This window comes from Stegastes partitus, unplaced genomic scaffold (genome assembly GCF_000690725.1).
Source record: "Stegastes partitus isolate 25-593 unplaced genomic scaffold, Stegastes_partitus-1.0.2 Scaffold57, whole genome shotgun sequence".
Taxonomy (NCBI): domain Eukaryota; kingdom Metazoa; phylum Chordata; class Actinopteri; family Pomacentridae; genus Stegastes; species Stegastes partitus.
The window spans coordinates 882351-889640 of NW_007577788.1; the positions used below are offsets into that span (position 1 = coordinate 882351).

General features: G+C 40.6%; 1 pseudogene; it reads left to right on the plus strand.

Moving 5' to 3' along the window:
• LOC103352991 (stonustoxin subunit alpha-like) overlaps positions 1–6411 on the plus strand; it is a 23562-nt pseudogene extending 17151 nt beyond the window's left edge.
• Positions 6412–7290: the final 879 nt, after the last annotated feature.

Consider the following 7290-nt stretch of genomic DNA (forward strand, 5'->3'; position numbering starts at 1 on the left):
ACACACACACACACATATACATACATATACATACATACACACATATATATATATATATATATACAGTCATGATACCACTCAAGATATACTACCTGAAGAATACACTGAACATGACAAAAAATGCAGCTGACTCATTTCACTGTAGATAATGACACTCCCTTATGAGCTCCAGCAGCATCTTCACAAGGTCTATGGCTTTTGTTCTGGGGTTGATACGCACATTTCATACTAAACCACTTCATCACTGGGACACAGAACCCGTCTCGTTCCTGAGCAGTATGATGGCTGGACATTCCCATGGTGTTCATACTTGAGTATAATTGTTTGAAGAGATGAACGTGGAACCTTCAGGCATCTGGAAATTGTACCCAAGGATGAACCAGACTTGTGGAGGTCCACAATTCTCTTCCTGATATCTTGGCTGATTTCTTTAGATTTTCCATGTTGTCACTAAAGGAAGCAGTGTGTTTGAGGTGTGCCTTAAAATACATCCACAGGTGAGCCTCCAATTAACTCAAATGTTGTTAATTAACCTATCAGAAGCTTCCAAAGCCATGACAACATTGTCTGGGCTTTCCCAAATAGTTTGAAGGTATAGTAATCTTAGTGTATGTAAACTTCTGACTTTGAAGAAAGTAGAAAAAATTCTCTCTCATTATTCTTGCATTTAGCAAATGGAAATGTTTAGCCCAATTTAATGTCAGACAGTGAGAAAAAAAAGGTTTTATGTCTTTTAACACAGTGTATGTAAACTTCTGGTTTCAAATGTATATAGATTTTTTGTGTTGTCTTGTATGAATATTTACAATGAACACTTGTATCTTAGCTGCCAAATAAAAAGCATAAGTGAATTTATTTTTAAAAAAAAAGAAAAAAAAAGAAAGAAAGAAAGAAATACAATTTTAGCAAAAAAAAAAAAAAAAAAGCCCAAAACAAAAACTATTACATTTAAACATTTAGAATCAATATTTCAAAATTGTGTCCTATTTTCACGTTTAGTTTTTCGTTTTCCACTCTGTGGTCTGGATTGTGTCTTCAGGAATTGGACTGGAATGTTCTGGTGAGTTTAAGCTAACAACAAAATTAGCCAAAGTAAAGGTAAGTTCAACAGACTGAAGCTCAGTTATTAGACGCCACCATGACTTTTTCATCATAGTAAATCTACCGTTAACAGATTGACGCCAAGTTTCATCATATTTGATCTCTTTGTTAGTCTCTGTTTGGTCACTGTGACTCCAGCAGATGTAGATGTAGTGTAGTCAATCAGAATGTGTTGATTAACGGATCTCTGTTGGTTAACCTCATCAGTGTTCTGCTTCAGCATCAGGAGGCAGTATCACACACTATTAAACACCATGGCTGTGTCCGAAATAGCCCCCTATATCCTATATGGTGCACTTTATAGCGGGGGTTCTCAACTGGTCTCATCCTGGGACCCACATTTTCCCATGGTCATTAAGTCGCGACCCACTTTTATTTAGAATTCAATATTCCATATATATTCCTGTGCAACATGCATTTCAGAGCATATAACCATATACAGTAACTGGACCATGATAACTGCATGTACAAAACTGCACAAAATAAATAAGGCCACAAAACAACATATTTTCACTCCATTTTGAGCAAATTAATAAGAAACTAAGTGTGACGATTCATGCTCAGTGACAGTGTGGGTGGACCCAAACGAAAAGGGAGACGGGGAGAAGGGTTAAAGGAAACAGGATTTATTTAAGGAAGGTGGTGGAGTGAAGTCTTTGGGGTCGTGATCCGAGGAAGGGGAGTCCCGAGAGTGGTGCATGAAGAGCCGGTGCCTGAGAGTGTCTTGGTCCGTGGGGTTTTTCCTCGTGCAGAGAGGGAGCCGTGACGAGGGAAACCGGGGTGGTGTGCAGGGGTCCGGTGCTCAGGGTTCGGTGCTCGTGGGGGGGTGCTCTCGTGAAGGATCTCCCGGTTAAGGTGGCCATGGTCGTGAATTCCCATGGGTGACAAATGCTGGAGTGCTTGGAGGTGTGCTGAGTGCTGGAGCCGAGGAGGAGAAATGAAATGAAAAATACTTTATTCATCCCAGAAGGGAAATTCAATTGAAAGAAAAAAGAATTAAAAAAAAAAAATTCAAAAAGAACTGGAGACAGGCAGAGAAATATACCATAAACTCGAAGCAAGAGAACATCAAAATTGCTCAGCGCAGTGTCGCAGCTCGTGGCCTGACTGTACCCCGTGGTAGGTATCACAATCCTCTGGCGTCGGTCTTCTGTGAGACGCCAGTATTTAAGCTGGGCACAGCTGATGAGCCGATGAGCCACAGCTGCCAGCGATCTCTCCTGATCAGCTCCGCCCAGCCTGCAGTGAACAGAGGCACACCCACCAAAACACAAAGACAGACAAAATCCCCAAAACACAGTGAATGAAGTCTAGGACCCTCACACTAAGGAGGACCATGACAACTACATGTACAGAAGTGAATAAAATAAATATCAAAACTACTTGAAAATAAAGTTTTGGCCTAATCAGGTCATTTGTTGAAGTTAATCAGACAGCTGGGCACGTGCTCTACTCTTGATTAGAGTTTCAAAGTCTGGGGTGACAGTAGACAGAGCTACTCTCAGATTATGCTCAGTGTCCAACCTGTGTCTCTGCTGTGACTTGAGCTGGACCAAGGTAGAGAAGCCACTTTCACACAAATAGGTTGTACTGGATGGTAAGACTGTTTTAACTGCAAGAGTGGGGCAGAATGGATACTCAGCTATCACATTGCTGCACCAGAAGTGGGAAAGGCGTAACTCCCCAAATCTCTTTCTCAGCGTCTGATCACATGACAGCTCCACCAGCTGATGCTCTCGTGCAGCCACATTTCGTTGTCAAACAGTTCTGCATACAGGGAATTAGTCTCAGAGAGGAATGTGGCGATTTCTGATTTAGGTTCGTAAAAACGTGACATCTTGCCCCTCGACAGCCAGCGGACTTCTGAGTGCGCGCAGGCTCTGACGGGCTGGAAGTAGCGGGACGCACAGGCAGCTTTTGGCTACTAAGACCACTTTAGGTGTTTAACGTAGCGTTGACAGTACCGTTTCCGCGGCAGCAGCGGTAGCCGGGGTTGGGGGGGGGAGCTAATTTTTCAGATGGAGGGTGCGGATGCTGAGCATTTGGTCTGACTGACGGTCACAGTGCTGTATCAGTAGTGGCGGCAGCGGCGGCGGATTCCAGCACAGCGAATGAATAGTTGGTATTCGGGTCCAGCCCGAGTATGAAAATCCACATTTTAAATACTCTGGCTCATATTTGCGCTTTGCCATGTGGCATCCCAACATCAACACAAACTTAAAATAAACGTCAAACAAACTATGGTTAAACTATGCTGAAAAGTAGTGTACAGCCGATGGTCATTAACCAAGCAATATGGACCATCATGCATTGCGCGAAAGGAAATGCAAACTAGACAACTAGAACTAGAGTGCGAGAACTTGTCATTAAAATGTAAGTAATTTCCCATTTATGTTTTGTAAAATTTTATTTAACCCGTTTCTTAGATGGGTTAGATGAAATGGCAGCGTGAGTGGAAATTGTGAGTGTCTTGTCTATCCTAGATGTTCAGTCCGCAAAACTTACTGCCAAGAGACTTTGCTGAACATCAGGGCAATAAACGTTGCTAAAATTGCAGCGCCCAGTTGTGATTTGGACATACTACACCAACAAACGTTGCACAAATCGTGGCAAGCGAGCGACGTAATTATTATTTCAAGTCGTGTCTGAAATGTTACTTTGCTGAGGTGCTCCCTACATAGTTCACTACATAGTTCACTGTGTTGTGGTCCCCATATAGTGAGTAGGGAGTAGGGAGTGACTGGATGATTTTGGATACAACCCATATTCCCTTTTCACTGACTAACTTGTGACTGTTTTAATGTCATTGAAAAGTGTGTTGAATGTTACAGATTCAGACTGTAACTAGAGAGCCCTCAGTAGAGGGACATAGTTGCCCAATGTATGCATGTTTACCTGATTGTGTGTTTTACTGTGCACCTACTTGAGGATGAACTTGCCTTGATTTTGCCATAAAATGATACATAATGTAACAAGAGCTTAGTCTATCTTATACCATGGTCTGGGTGAATACTCGATTCTGATTGGCTGCAGGGTGTCCATTAAAAAGTGTTATACCATGGTCTGGGTGAATACTCGATTCTGATTGGCTGCAGGGTGTCCATTAAAAAGTGATATAGGACACCTATAAAGAAGTTCCGGTCAAATAACCTGATTGTTCTAAATTAATGCGCTGACTCAAACGGTAGTTGGTAACCGTGGCAACAGAAACTCAGAACATACGTTAATATACGTTATTTCAGTTTATTTATCACAACGGCAAGACAGCAATAAAAACATGAGTGATTTTATAGTTTTATTTAACCTATTTGGTGAATTTGACAATTTTGAAGACTGGGATGCAGCAGAAGAGAAAGAGAGAAGAGAATATAAGAAGAAGGAGATGCGACACAAGGAGGTGACACCGGAGGAACTGAACAATTTAGAGGATGAAAAGGACGAGGTAANCTGCGATGGACTGGCGACCTGTCCAGGGTGTCCCCTGCCTTCGCCCTAAGTCAGCTGGGATAGGCTCCAGCCCCCCCGCGACCCTAGTGAGGATTAAGCGGTGTATAGAAAATGGATGGATGGATGGTACAAATGGGAGAACGAGGAAGTGAAAGAGAAAGTAACAGTGAAAGAGCTAAAAGAAAAGTACCTAAAGACCACAAAGACACTTCCTGAAATACTGGAGGAGGAACATCATGATGTGAGGGATGAGATGAAGAACTTGATGAAGCGTTTTGCTGAGTTTTTAAATAAACTTAAAGAGATGCCACAGAGCCTTGATCCTCTGTCAACTCCAAACTACATCGAACTGCTCATTGAGGGACAGAAATCAGAGGCCAAACCAAGCTGGGATACACAAGTTACTTTCTTGATGTCTATGAGTGACAAATATAAAATTGAATGTCCAATAAGTTGATAGACTAATGATGTGGAAGGTCTATTTACAAACATTTACAATACAAAAAATATGTGCCATCTGCAAAAATTACATAATGCCTCGGGTTACATGTGAATATTCCAAGCCACCTGATTCATTCGCAGCGTGAGGGAGACTAAGATCTGTTAAAAATATCAGTCCATTCAATAGTTGATAAGATACAGAGCCTATTAAAGGTATTCAACCCCCATCGGAAGTTTTCATCTTTGATTGCTTTTCAACACTGAATCATGGTCAATTTAAACAGGATTTTTTGAAAATAAATAAATAAAAGGCAAATATTGAAAAATGTAAAAAGTAAAGTAAACGATTTAATGAGCATTCATCCCCTTTAAAGTGATTCACTTAATTCAACTTAATGCAGCTAGCTGATGCTGGTGAAGTCACACACTTATTAAATAAAAATAATCTGAGTGCAGTGAATGTGTCTCAGTGATTGTAGTATAAAGATACCTGTATCTGGAAGGTCCAGTCTTAGGTGGATCAGTACTCCTGGATATAACTACACTTGGATGACAACGAAACACCTGAGCCAGGATGAGTCATAAGTCATAGAAGCAAAAAAAGACAATGAGAAAAAGTGGCTTGACTAAAAGGCATAAATAAATAGAAAAATAAAAAAATAAATTCAGTTTTAAAAATTGCAATGACAAAATAATGACACAATGATCAAATAAATTCATCAAATAAATAGAATCAACAAAAAAACAGATTAGATTGAGAGGTCTGAAGTTTAAAAACATAAATATAACATGAATAAACTTTTAACAGCTCGTTTTGTTTGCCGTACAACAACCTGCTCCACTACACAAAAGTCCAACATTTCTAATTCAACATTTGCAGACAAAAGGAGCAGCTATGCTAGCATTAGAATAAAAGAGCCACATGCTCAGTGAGTTAGCATAGTGGGCTGGTGGCCACCAGTCTACAGGCCTCCAAGACCATAAACCAGAAAATCAGCAGTAACAGAGAGTGACTAACTACACTACTCACAATAAGTTAGGAATATTGTTATTTACATGAGTGCTTTTCCTATTTGGTCTGAATTTTAATGAAATAAGTAAAAGTTCCCTTTGATATTACTAATAATAAATGAGAAGAAACACCATTTTCATTAGTTTAATATTTATTACCCCCAAAATTTAAACAATAACAAGGATAGCCCCAAATAACAAAAATTGACAATGTCAGTGGCGAGTGTTTCCACCATTTGCCGCAATGACAGCTTGACAACGACATCTCATGCTCCTGATGTTGTTCTGAGACAATGCGTTCCACTCTTCCACAAGTGCTACACGCAGTTCTGCCAGGTCACGTGGGGGTGGAGTACGGTCATCCAGTCTCTGCTTCAGCTGGTCCCAGACCTGCTCTATGGGGNACATTAAGAGACTTCCTGGCTCAGAAAAACCTGGACACTAACTTTGAGAGCTACACTGCCACTACTCTGAATGACATTTTGCGACCGTTTTATGCGTCTGTCCAGTCGACTAAGGAAGGAGGAGAATACAGTGTTGCCAGTTTGAGGAGTTTGAGAGCCGGCATTAATCGCCACTTAAAAGACGTTAACATCATTCCACGTCGGACGGTTCACGCCTCCGCGTCGTCCATTAATTTCTGATAATGGACACCTCGTCGGGCATTATCCCTTACATATAACACAGACTTTTGCATGAAGGGGAAGCGTTTTGTTGTAATTTACACCTACGGCTACACACCTAAGAATTAGAATTGAGTTTGACCTTGGCTTTTTGACCAAGGTCAGATGTCACATGGCCAATATGAGTTCCTTTCTGATTGTAGTAAAAAACTATTTGTGTATCTTACACCTTTTCCAAGTTATAATGGATTTAAAATTTGTTGTGATTTACGACCTTCAGTGTGACTTTGACCTTTGTCTCAAGGTCATATGTTACCAGTTTATAGGCCTTGAATGTCTTCCTAAGTTAGTGTACTAAATGTTTGTCTTTTTGTACATTTTCAGTCATACAGAGCTGTTTCTGGGAAATGTGACCTTTGACCTCTGTAGCGGTCACCAATGCATGTATTAACCAAAAATGTAATCAGTCCGAGAAGGGACCATACCGAGGTCATATGTGAAGTTTCAGGTTCAAAGTCCTCTTGTGAAGCGCTAGACTGTTAATGAAAAAAAAACAAACAAAAAACGCACACACAAACACACACACATACACACACAAAAAACAAACAAACACACAAGCACGATTACTCTATAGATGCCCATCGATGGATAATAACACTGATCAGTG